We start from the raw sequence: 13226 nt of genomic DNA on the forward strand, positions 1-13226 counted from the left end.
GCAGGATCAAGCAGACAGGAGAAGGCATTAGACTTATTAATACTGTAAGTTCAGAGATGGCAAGAGAGTCAACAGGTGAGAAACAAGCAAGTCTTGATGATGGAGATGGCAGATCAGAATGAGTGAGTGACTGTGGTGTGGAGGGGAAACTTGTGATAGATTTGATCAATTTTGGTATTAAAGAAATGTAAGAAAGCCTGACACTGTTCAGCTGTATTGGGGCATGCTAGAGGAGGGGGTTGGAGGAGTTTATTAACAGTTCTAAAAAGAGTTATAGGCCTAGACTTAGCACCATTTATGACAGAGGAATAATAGTTGGAGCAAGCAGTGTTAAGGGCATCCCTATGTTTAAGTATGTGCTCAGTGTAAAGCTATGAATGAACTATGAGGCCCGTTTTCTTATAAAGAAGGAAGACTATGCAATTCAAAAAGAGACGAAGACAGAAGAGAAGCAGCAAACAAATCAGAATTAACAGACCTAATGCTGCAATAGGAGACAGACTTTTTCTTGACAGATGTAGTGGTAATAATGCTAAAGTTACATTCAATAATCTTATGATCTGAAATACCAGAGAGTGAACCTGAGACAGAGACATTATTCAAGCCATTTGAACAAAGCAAGTCAAGAATATGACCCTGAGTATGAGTGGGGAAATCCACATGCTGTGTCAAGTCAAAACAATCCAAAGTTAAGATAAATTCAGCTGTAATAGAGCAGTTGATATCAACATGAATATTAAAATCACCAAGTAAAATTACAGCAGGGCAAAGAGATGAGATTACAGTGAGAAGTTCATTAAATTCACACAGAACGTTCACCACAGATTTGGGAGGGCGATAAACTAATAACAGCAGTACAGGAGGGGAGGAAACCATTTTAACAGTAATATATTCAAAATATGTGACTTCAAAAAAGGAGAGTTCCTTCATTGTCAAGGTAGATCTATAAACCACAGCCAGGCCACCTCATTTTCCTGTTAACCTAGGTTTAGATATGTGGCTATAGCCTGGGGGAGACAGCAAGTTTAAATGTAAATAGTCACCAGGTTGTTGCCAAGTTTCTGTAAGAAGAAACATGTCCACTTGGTTCAGGGAGATGAGGTCATTAATCAGCGAGATCTTGTTAGTAATGGAGCGAGTGTTCAAAAGGCCGAGCCTAAAGTTGGAACAGCCGGGAGTGTAGGGAGCAGACACTTCCTGAAGAGGATGAAGATGGCCCATGTTTATTCCTTAGACAGCCCTAGCGTTACGCCAGTGAACACAGTCAGATGTCAATATACTTGGAATCGACGTGTCTGAGCCATAGATCCGCGAGGGGCCTCTTTTAGACCGGTGAATATAAAAAACATTTATAGTTGGTGCACAATGGACCTGCAAGAATCCCAACTAAAAGGAAGAATTCTAATCACATTGCACCAGTAACAGTATCTTTACACTGTCTGCCTGCATCTTTCATAATCAATTTTAAAATATTACTAATTATTTATAAGGCCTTGAATAGTGCTACACCTTCATATATTTTGAAATGTCTGTCGCCTTACATTCCTGAATGTAACATTAAATCCTTAAATACTACTTTGCTTGCTTTTCCAAGAGCAAAACATTAAAAACAGTGAGAATGCTTTTAGTTTCTATGCTCCAAACCTTTGGAATAATCTACCTGTTGAGATATGTCAGGCCAGCACTTTAGAGTTGTTTAAATCAAATCTTAAAAAGTACTTTTTTAAAATCTGGCTTTGTGTTAAATTTGAGAGTAATGGCATGGTTTGCCTTTTTATTTTCTCATCTTGGCATCCAGTGGCAGCCCTGTGCCACCATCATTTAGACAAAATCCCCTGAGGCTGGTGGAAGAAAGAAAATATGGAGGTCCTGACCTTGATGGATCTCTTTTTTATTCTTTTTTTGTATCTTAGATATAAAACAGATACTAAGCAGGATCTTGGTGGGCTTTTGATCGTGGAACCCCAGAGGTTTTTTTCTCCACTGGAGCTCTATTCTTGTTTTTTGTTTTCTCACTGACCATCTGACTCTTAGAATACTAGGGGGCTCCGCCCCCTGCTCGCTTCGCTCGCCAACCCCTGGTGTTGGGAATGACAAAGAGCGTGATGTATGAATGAGATATAGAATAGTGTGACGGTGTAGATGATGCAAATAGAAAGCAAACAATAAAGTGTGTGGCACAGTGTAAAGGTTTATTTGAAAATTTCTTTGTACATGCCGTTTAAGTGTAAAAGGTAATTCCAGCTCAGAACTTGTAAGGTTATTTAAGATGGTTATTGTTGTGATCAGAGTCAAGTTTGTCAGAGCTTAGAAAGAGTTGTGTCTCTCCAGGAAGTAATGGAATGACTTGGGTATTTATGTTTTCCACATTAATATTTTTTGGACATAATATAGTGTGTTGTGTTAAAAGGGGCATTTGGTCTAATGAGATTGCTGTTCCAAATCTCTCTGTAACTAAGTCGTCGCAGATAAAGGCTTGAGGAATTGTAATAATATGTGGCTGAAGTCCATCTGTATTGGTGAGTGTACCATCTCTCAGTTGTAATAAGCAATTGTTATGATCTGGTTCTGGACATCGTATCTTTTTTACTAACTGTATCTTTTGAAAGCAATGCCAATTGTCTGCGTATTTTAAGGTGCACTGAACAATAGCTGAGTGCATGGCATCTGGAAGAATAGCTAATCACTGTCTAAAATCTCCTCCTCATAAAAGTACCTTTCCTCCAAATCGAATATTATTATTCATAAACGTTTGTAGAAGTTTATGAATGGTGTTGAGTAAGTGACTTCATGCCATTGAACATTCATCAATAAATAACATTTTTTCAAGACGGATGTCACGTGCAGTGCCACCGTTAATGTTCATAGTGGATACCGATTTGTAGGATCTAATGTAGTTGATAAAGATTTCACTTTCAGGTACATCGTCAGTTATAAGCTTCCGTAGATATTCAGTATATGAATGTAAAGAAGGCAGTCTAATTTGACCCTTTTGACAACAACGTGTAAATGTATAACTTGTATTGCCAGTTGTTTCTTCAGGGAAGTGAACTGAATGACAATGATTGCAAATGACATTCATTAATCCGAATGAATTTTCCTGGTGTATGTTTTGCTTGTGCCGTTTGAGAGGCGCGTTGTTGCATGTGTAGTATTTGGGACGTGTTGTTTTGGAGCTGTAATCGATTTGCCTGTGCTGTGTGAGAAGCCCGTTGTAGCCTTCGCTGCCATTAACGTATGTCTGAGACGGGAGGTGTTTCGTTTTGAATCCGTGCCTGTTGCGATGCAGCACTTTGATTGATAGTTTGCGTCATGTGGATCTAGGATGTAGATTTGTGCATATTTGCGTTGTTGATTTGTTTCAGGGTGCACTGTTCCAATGCGATGCAGTATTTGTGCACATATGCGAAAGCAGTATGGGCCATTGCCTTTTGGTGGCCTGATATTTACTCCTGTAGATGCAAAAGCAAATGAACTATTGTAGGATCTAATGCAGTTCATAAAGTTTTTACTTTTAGGTACATCGTTAGTTAGAAGCTTTAGTTGAGCTTTGCGTTTTTGGAGTCGAGACATTTTTTCTTTTAGAAATATGGATAAGTAATAAGGAGTATTGCACTCACTGTTAATACGGAGCCTTTTCTGCGGTTGAACGGTTAATAGTGCCTTATTGTAATGAGATCCACCTATGCTGCATAGCCGTCTATTTTGTTGTTTCTTTCGTGTTCATGTGTTTGTTCCTGTTATCCTTTCCTTTTCGTTTTGTACCCGTGACTGTGTATTCATGACTTGTTTCTTTCTCAGCATGCAAAATATGGATAAGTAATAAGGAGGATCGCAGTCACTGTTAATATGTTTCCTTTTCTGCAGTTGAACGGTTAATAGTGCTTTATTGTAAGGAGATCCACCAATGCTGACACCTATGCTGTCTAATGTGAAGGTGTTGATGTTCACTTTAGAATATGTGGCTTTGGGTGTCACTTCTTATGGATGTGTGTGTGTGTGGGGATGTGGTTGAGGATTGTTGTCGCGCGAGCGTCTTCTTTCTTTTTGTGTTCCTGTGTCTTGTTGAATCCCCCTTTTTGTGTGTGTCCCGTCCCTTGCTTGTAGGGTCTGTGGGGTGGTTTTGTGTTTTTTTTTTTGTGTTCCATGGGCTTGTTGAATCCCCCTCTTGGTGTGTGTCCCGTCCGGTGCCTGTGGGGGGGGGGGGGGGGGGGGGGTGCCTTGCTGTTGTGCGCGAGCCTCTTTTTTTTTTTTTTTTTTGGGTCTAGTTTCGTGTGCAATGTGTTTCGTGCTTTGCCTGCGTTTGACTACTTTTTTATGTGCCTTTTCCTTTTTTCGGTGCTCGTTGCGCCTCATTTCTCCATTTTTCCTGTGCTCACTCCTTTTTTCTGTGGTCTTGTCCGCCTCTCGCGGCCCCTCATCCGCCTCTCTCGCCCTCTTTTGTCCGCCTTTCTCGGCTCCTCAGCCGACTCTCGCGGACTCTTTTTGCGCCTGCGCAGTACGTCTTTTTGCAGCTACGGCCCATTGCCGGATGTGCCTGCGTCCATCATCCGGTTTAGCATTCTCGGTTAGTAATATGGATTTGTTAATTTTTTTTTCTATTGTTTCCACTTACTAACATTTGTAAAGCATCTTTAATTATACTTTGCATTGGAAAGTGCTATATACATAAATGTTGGTTTATATATATTGTACAAACACAGACACATGCACATATGATGTATACACGGTATGTTTCATATATACACCATCTACTTCCAGTTTTAATTGAAACTTAAGCATTTCAAGTCCAGTATGTAACCTAAAATTATACAATACTAAGCAGTAAACCAGCATAAAAAAAAACAAAACAAAACAAAAAGTTTAGATTACCAAAAACTGAAAAATAATGTGATTGTCAGAGAAATACAAAAAGGCATTTTTAGGGAGCAAGTAACGGTAACAATTCGCAGTTTTTCTGTAACAATGGAAGTTAATTAAGCCTTGAAAGTTGATGTAAACAAGTTCAACAAGTGTCCTGGCTTTTGTGGATTAACCACAAACCCACTGTCTGTATAAAAGCAGTATTGGGACAAACTATGTTGCAATACCCTCTGAAGGATTTTATGGACAATATTTTACTGTACATTACTATTATAATGGCAAGAAAAAGGCAATTAAGAAAGGAAGACAGACAGACCATCATAACCTTTAAAAGTACTGGTGTGTCCTTTAAAAAACTGCAAATTAAGCCAAGGTATTATTGAGTAGTTTCTAAAACCATCAAAAGGAATTTGGAAACACTGACAGGAATAGGTCCGACAGACCCAAAGCCACAACAGAATCAGAATAAAGTTTCTCAGACTCAACATCTTGAAGAAAAATATATTCCCAATAGTTGCATTAAAAGCTGTTTAAAAATATCAAGTTTGTTTAAACACCGACTACAGCACTAATTTTAGTCATGGGGTTGTTGTTTGAACATCACTCTTAAGGAATTATTTTTCTTTCAATTGAAGCACCTTCCTGACAAAGTGGCATGTTTGAAATGGATGAAATGAAAATGCCAAATATGCATATAACATTTTCCAAAAGAGTCAGCAATAAGAAAGTCCTACGTGGGTTCAGGAACAAAGCGCAATATAAAATGAGGACAGTCACTTTATGTTTTCATTTTTCTGGGCAACATTGCAGAATAATGATTAATGCTTGAGCACACTCCATGTGAAATTTGAACATTTTCCTTGTCTGGTTAGGTGATGCTGGTTTTCTCCAACATTCTAACAAAGTGCACTCTAAATGCACCCCTGTAGTTGTGTGAATGACTGTGTCCTATGATGGACTATTGCCCCATCCAGGGCTTGTTTAGTCCTTGTGCCCTATGTAACTAGAATAGACTGTATTACACATGACCAAAAATGGACTAAGTGGGGTGGCAATGAATGGGTTTATTTTTTAAAGCATTGCTTTTGTTTCTGTCACACTTTTCACCAATGGAGGAGTATACTCGTACTATTAGCGGACATCTCAAAAAGCGAGGCTTTCACTTTCACCACAAAATTCATTCTAAAAAGGGCATGGTGCTTTCTAGAAGTATGTTTGACCTTATATTTTTCCAACCTTGACATTAAACAGGCAAATACTAACTTGATAAAAAAAATAATAAAAAGCATAATAGGTTCTGACATATATTGCAAAAGGAATAATAAACTCTTGAACAGGAGCAAACACAGGCTTGTAAGCAGCACATGGAAAGTGTTAGTAGTGAGTGTCTCCTGTCAAGTCTTATTAATGCCCTAGAAATGACAAAGTTTAAAACAACTGCAAAATAAATTTTTGTCTTTGGTAAGTAAAGTAACTGGCTTTGCAGATCAAAGGAATACAACAGAAAAAAACAACAGGATCTTGACATGTTTCTGTATGTCATGGAAGTTCTTAACTGCAGAAAAAATGCATGCCTTTGGGCCTTGTGATGTTTTAAAGCTCAGACGGCAGCAGAACTAGATCTAACACCACTGAAGGCACTTAAGCTAGCTCAGGTCAATCATATAATGCAATGGCTGTCAACATAGGGTACATAAGGAGTTATGGAGTGGTATGTAAGAGAACACACACAAATTAAAATCAGTACAAGCATGCGCAAATGAAGGCAGAAAGAAGGAGGTGAGGGAGAAGTTGTTGCAGTTGTAGTGACACCTTATAAAGCATTAAGTATTCCACTGCACTTTTAAGGTCAAAAAAGTTTTAATTATTAACACTACTATCTGCTTTGAAAATCAGTTCAGAAATAAAAAAAATATTCAATTCATGCTTGCTTTGAGAGTATGATGTTGTGACCACTCAACTATCAGTTACAATCATTTTAACCAGTAATGTGGCATTTTTTAATGAGGGAGTTGAAATGTTGGCTAGGCTAATCACCTTTTAATACAGCACCATATATAGCCTTGTTAAATGAATGGAGACTTCATATTCACCCTCTGATTGTAGCTACTCATCCAATTTATAACCAATTTACTTTGTTCTGTTCAACATTTAATGAGTCAACAGAAGAGCATAATCTTGGAGAGTCACAGTTCGTGTAACTGCTAAAAGAGAATACTTAATTGCCAAAATCAAATTAGCACAAACTACATTTATATTGTTTGTTGTGTTTTTGAAGTCAAACTGATGTTCATTACAATAACGTAATCACTAAATGTGGCGAGTAAAAGCAAAAATTACATATATCTGGATAGTACAGGAGCAAAAGCGATGCAGTTTCCAGTTATGAGAATGCATTACAATCCACAAGTTTGATTTAATAATAATAAAAATAACATTTTATAAACCAAAAGTAGCCTTAAAGTTTCTTAACACTTCGCTGTTTCCAGTGGATCCTGGACTTCCAGACAGAGAGATTCCAAGGCAGTCCTAACCAGAAACACCATCTCCAGCACCATCACACTGAGAACTTGTGACCCCAAATCCAATGCCCCCAGGGCCACGTACTTGGCCTACTTTTGTTCACTCTGCTGTCGCACGATTGAATGGTTGTGTAGAGCTCTAGCACCATCAATAAGTTTGCTGATGACCCAAAGGTGGTTGGTCTCATCAGCAATGGGGACGAGTCAGTGTATAGAATAGAGATTTGGCAATTGGCAGACTGGTGCCAGAGTAAAAAATCTGTCTTTTAATTTGTACAAGACGAAAGAGATGATTGTTGACTTCAGGAAGGCCTATGCTTTTTGCACATCATTGTACACTGAGGGCTCTGCAATAGAACTGATCAGGAGTACCAAATTACTTGATGTACACCTGGCAGCTCACCTTTCTCGGTCAATTAACGCCACCTGAATAGCCAAGTAGGTGCAGCAGCATCTCCACTTCCTTCTGTGGCTGAGGAAAGCGAGCAAGCCTACCTCTCCCATTCTCACCACATTCTATATTCTATTTGTTTATGCAGTTATTTATTTATCTATTTCAATTTATTACTATATATTCATTTACCCATTACTTATAGCATAATATAGTTCTCTACTTTTCTTGCCATTGTCCTCTGTTTATGTATGTTGTACTGTGGTCCAGGATAATGTTACTTCGTACCACAGTATGTATGCTGCAACACTGCCTATGGATGGTATGACAGCAAAGTCACTTGATCTGACTCGAAGACACAACAAATCTAAAATAAAGATGGGGAAGACTTAGAAAATGAAAGCATGAGGAGTTCCAGACAATTACAATATGGGATCATTTTACTTGTCCATTAAATATTTTTCTTCCATAGGTGTCATTAACCAGCTAATGCCTCCCCCATATAATGATGTATTTTCATAACAGTAAATGTCACAGATCTGACTAAGTGATTTCCTAAAAAAATCTGATTTGAAAAGTGGGTTTTTATAAAAGAAGCTTCTAAGAGTTTGTGTCAATAAAAAAAATTTGAATTTTTTCGTTTTTTGCATAAATTCATTTGACAATGATATGATAATATTTGAATGTTTTAGTATTGGTTTTAGCAGTGTTTATTTTTCAGCTAAAGGACAGAAAGTGTTAGTAAATTAACTTAGCTTGTGCAAATATTAAGATTAATTATATAGTCCACAATGACTGTAGAATTGATTTTGAACCCTATGTTGAAACCACCCAAAGGCAATAAAACTCCATTTGTTGTTCCCCTGGGTGGAAATGCTACACATAAAATTTCAGCTGTAAACTGTGTATTTTTATTAATTAAAAGTATGAAAACTTTCAGAGTTTTTTCATTTTTAGTCCATACCAAAACACACTATTGTTCATACATTACAAAAAAAAATTATTTAAAAAATTAGGTGTACATAAAAAAAAAAAAAAAGACGTTTACCCACCCACCCAAATACAATAATTACTTAACACTTAATACAAAAAAGGTTGGTACTTTGAAATGTTTCAGTTAACCAAAGGTGCTAATGGTAAACAAAGAAAGAAAGGTTGTGAAGTCTTGATTTTACCTAAAAGTGTGGCTAATAGGAAAGGCCGTGCCTCTGTTTTCAGAAATTGTTTGCTTTAAATGCAATATAGTCACTACACTTAGTATATGGTATCTGGACCGATAAATAACCTGTCTGGGATGAAGCACTTGACACAACAAATTTATTTACTTGTATACTTTACTTATTATATAAGTGTTATGAAATTTAAAAGTGAGCTTTTAAATAGTAAAACAAAATGCGCAATTTGTTTTGGCAGATACCATTAATAATATTCCAACACCAAAAAATGAAAATAGCTATGCTACATAAGGAACTTTCTGCAAAACCCAGAAGAACATGCATTTGAATGAAACATTTGATTGCTGCTTTCATTATGCGGTTATATTACTGCTTAAATATTCATTACCTGTTATTTCCTCACTTCTGATTTGCTGATTTACTTGTCTCATAATACTGCCTGACACACAAGTTGCTCATACGGTGGTTTACAGCTCCCACTGGTACAATTTTGATGTGGCATTAATTAACATTGACTCAACAGTATTGTAAAAAGCCTGTAATGAACGAGTGAGATGAAAGCACAAACCACTGCAGTAAGATGCACTGCAAGACATACAGATTGAAAACAGCAAACTGAATAACCGGAGTGTCCTTTGAACTATGCAACAGTAAAGAAAAGATACAATGTGCATGTGATGCCCCATGTACTGGCCCCTCAAATTCAAACTTCCTGTAACTGTAACATACCCAAATGGACCAGCTGTTGAAAAATGGAAGCACAGTAGCACAAAAACAAATTTGTTTATTTGTTCTGCTGGGCAACTCTTATTTTTCTATGCTGGGACCATTTTCCTGACCAATCCTTAATGATGGATAGGCATAACCCAATCAGGGACACTGAAAAGACATTACACTACATAAAGCCTAATTTTAAGGTGGAAATCTTGCTTACTTCATCCATCTATCGGGTGCATTGTTACTGGCATGCACACATATAGGTATCCCTATTTTCAGGAAAATTCCTCAGCTTCCCCATAAACTGTGTGAAAACATAAAAAGATGTAATTGAACAAAATGTATGTGTGTATAGAAAATAGGACAGAGTGATGAAACTTGTTTGTGTTTTGCGTACGTGACAAAAAGCATGTATACTTTCTGGAAGTTTCTTTTGATGATGTGTGTGACAAGAAAATATACCTTTAGGGTAATGACTTTACAAAAACTGGAAAAGTACAATGAGTCAGGATGCTATTTTTTGCTTACATGGTCAACGATCAGGAGATTAGAAAGGTATAAAAGAACAAGGACATCTGCGCTCGAGGCAGATGAAGCGCGGTGTCCTGGGACTGTGTTTCTCTGACATTTTACCCTTGCCTGGTATGTATTAATAAAAGGTTTTGACTAATTTTAATTTTCTTCTCTGTCTTCAGTCACAAAAAGTGTCCACAGTTTTTGGCGCCGGACGTGGGGCAAGAGACGGCCGGTCGACTCCTCTAGCGAGACCATTTCAGTGATCCGTCTTAACAGCGGACTGCCGTTAACTTGAGATATCCGGCAGCAGAGCATGCAGCTCCGGCAAAAGTTAGGACTGCCCTGTCCTGAAACAGTTCTTGCGTGAGGAGCCCCTGGTCTCCTCTTTGCTACATCCACAGTGACTGAACGGATTTCCAGACAGAGCTTGCACACTTCCAGACTGGGGTAAGCACCGGGGGATTTCCGAATATTTTTTTATTTTCTAAATAACGGGAGGGCGAGTTTCCTGTTGACCGTCTAGTCATACTCATATCTCAACGGGTTGCTTAAGGTGATGGAGACTTGAACCGAATCGGACACGAAGTCACCTGAGCTGGAATCCGGGGATGTGAGCGGACAGGCTAACGGGACGAGTAACGGGGTGGTATGGAAATATAAACCGAAAAGAGCACAGATTGCAGGATTGCTGTTAGGAAGGAATAAATAAATCTACATACGGAAGAAGCAACAAAACCGTGTTCTCCTGGGAACTGGATCAGTTGATAGTTAGGTGTCTCCCCTTGGAACTAAGAAGGGAACAGTTTAGGTTTAGTGAGTGGCACACTTAATGCCTTGCTGATTCATACGTACAAGGGATTAGGCGAATCAGTATATAGTTGGAAAATTAAATACAGAACCCGGGAGGGCAAGGGAACAAAATGGGAACTTATAACAGTAAGCCTGTTAATCGCCGCACAGGGGGATCAAAATCATTAGTGCTGGAAGGATTATTTTCGGAGGATCAACAGACGCCCCGTAAAAATGGGTCTCCTAGAAAATTTATAGTAAAGAAGACAGGTTTAGATTTATCCTATTATTTTTTTCCCCTCCTCAGAACCAACCTCAGACACCTCCATTATCCCCTCCTCTATCCCCCATTCCGACTGCCCCCCCCTGCACTACAACTAGCAGAAGTTTCTCCCGATGATTCCCCAGGCACAGATCACTATGACCCCTCAACCCATCGTGATGACCCACCCTGTACTAGACAAACCCCCGTCTCCAAATGCACTCGAAGTCAAACCTCCACTCACAGACCAGCTCCAACTTTTTTCTCCTCTAATCCTTCACTTACTTGCCCTTTAATAGAAGTTCCCAATCCCCATTATAACCCTGCCCATCCAGCTGGACCCCAAAATCCCACAACAGTTATGATAAATCGGAATTGGGACATCCAAGAACTAAAAGATGTCGTGAATGCACTTCCAGATCCAAAGGAAGTAGGAGGACTAAAATTTGTTGAACAACTTGATCAGTTAGATAGCATGTATAAGCCTAATGCTGCTGAATGGACCCAGGTACTTCGTCGAAAGTTTGGGACCACATGGGCCACTGTTAGCAGGGGTGTCCGCAATGACATTCCATGGGTATGGAACCCAGCTTTAACTCGAGGACAGGGGATAGGTGGAGAAGGCGAATTTAACCCACAATGGGAGGCGTTGAGACAAAATATTGCAGAAAAATATAAAAAAGGAACGGACTGGTCCCTTATTTCTGCTGCAAAACAAAAGAAAGACGAGACGGTTGATGAATGGGCACATAGGATTCAAGACCTTATGGCTAATCACTCGGGCTTGGGAAATGCTGATGACCGCACCCGAGCTGCAGTTCCACCTTTTGTTTCCGGCTTGCGCCTTGATATACAAAACAAAGTCCGCACTTCCTGTATTGAGTGGGAAAGTGCCACGTTTGATGAAGTCAAACGACATGCTGAACAGGCCGAATCGGACTCTCATGCCAAATTATTGGCAGCACAGATGAACTATTATACCAGGAATGCTCCTGACCAAGGTCGAGGATATGGCTTTAGGGGACGAGGACGAGGAAGAGGACGAGGTGGTTTTAGAGCTCCTCCTGTTGACCACACTAAGAATCCTTTTATTCCCTCTCCCTTAATTTCCACTGCTAATTCCTTCTCTTGCTACGCCTGTGGTGAAACTGGACATTTTCGTCGAGAGTGCCCTCACAGACAGCAACAACCCCCACCTCCCCTTATTCCACCTGTTTCCTCTGACACCCTTGACTAACAATACTGGCCATAGGAAAACGCTGGGACCTCCAGCCACTCTTTTCAACTACCTTTGCTCACTCATAATTCAGAGACTGATCCTTTACTGACATTGTTCGTTGATGGCACTGAGACTGTTTTCTTAATCGACACTGGTGCCACTTGATCTACTCGCTAGCTGGCAAAGGTCCCTGCTTCGAACGAAACTGTTACTGTACTTACTGCTTCTGGACAACCTCATCTTCTTCAAGTATCAAAACCTCTTCAAGTCCAGTCACGTCCTGGCGGACATACTTTGTTCAACCCTAAAGTTGTTGTGTCAAATTACCCCTTACCCCAAACCCTCTTTTGCAGCATGGACTTTAGATTTTTCCCCACACACCATTCTCCTCAAAGCCCTACACTCTTTTTCCCCTTGTCTTTTTCCCAATTTACAGGCCCCTGACATTTTACACTAGAATCTTTCCTTATTTCTGGTACTTGCCCCGAAACCCTTCATATCTACTGTGTTTTTATTTCATCCACAAAGGTAGCTGCTTCTGTTCATTTTACATGCTCACAGCACATATATTATCTTGGCAGAATAGTGCCTCATATTTTCCGTAGCTAAATCTCACACTGTTAAATGGGAGAAAACAGGGCCATGGGTGGAAAAATGCCTTGAAAGAACAGACTGGTTACAAATTACTCCGGGTATTTTTGATACTCCTGACCATTTAATAACTAAAGTAGTGTTTCAAAGGATAGCCCACTGTGAGCCTCTGGTGATCCAC

The 13226-nt window shown here is 39.3% G+C and overlaps 1 protein-coding gene across 5 annotated transcripts in view; it reads right to left on the bottom strand.

Moving 5' to 3' along the window:
• The window catches only part of LOC114656226 (zinc finger protein 362-like), a 147286-nt gene that overhangs the window by 54598 nt on the left and 79462 nt on the right, over positions 1-13226 (bottom strand). The window contains exon 1 of one of the 5 annotated variants that reach the window (XM_051930378.1): positions 4756-4778. The exons of the other annotated variants lie outside the window; for them this stretch is intronic. The gene's annotated coding sequence lies outside the window, so the exon portion shown is untranslated. Of the gene's footprint in view, positions 1-4755; positions 4779-13226 lie in introns of those variants that run through there. 5 annotated transcript variants of the gene reach the window in all.

The sequence above is a fragment of the Erpetoichthys calabaricus genome, chromosome 8 (assembly GCF_900747795.2).
Source record: "Erpetoichthys calabaricus chromosome 8, fErpCal1.3, whole genome shotgun sequence".
Taxonomy (NCBI): domain Eukaryota; kingdom Metazoa; phylum Chordata; class Cladistia; order Polypteriformes; family Polypteridae; genus Erpetoichthys; species Erpetoichthys calabaricus.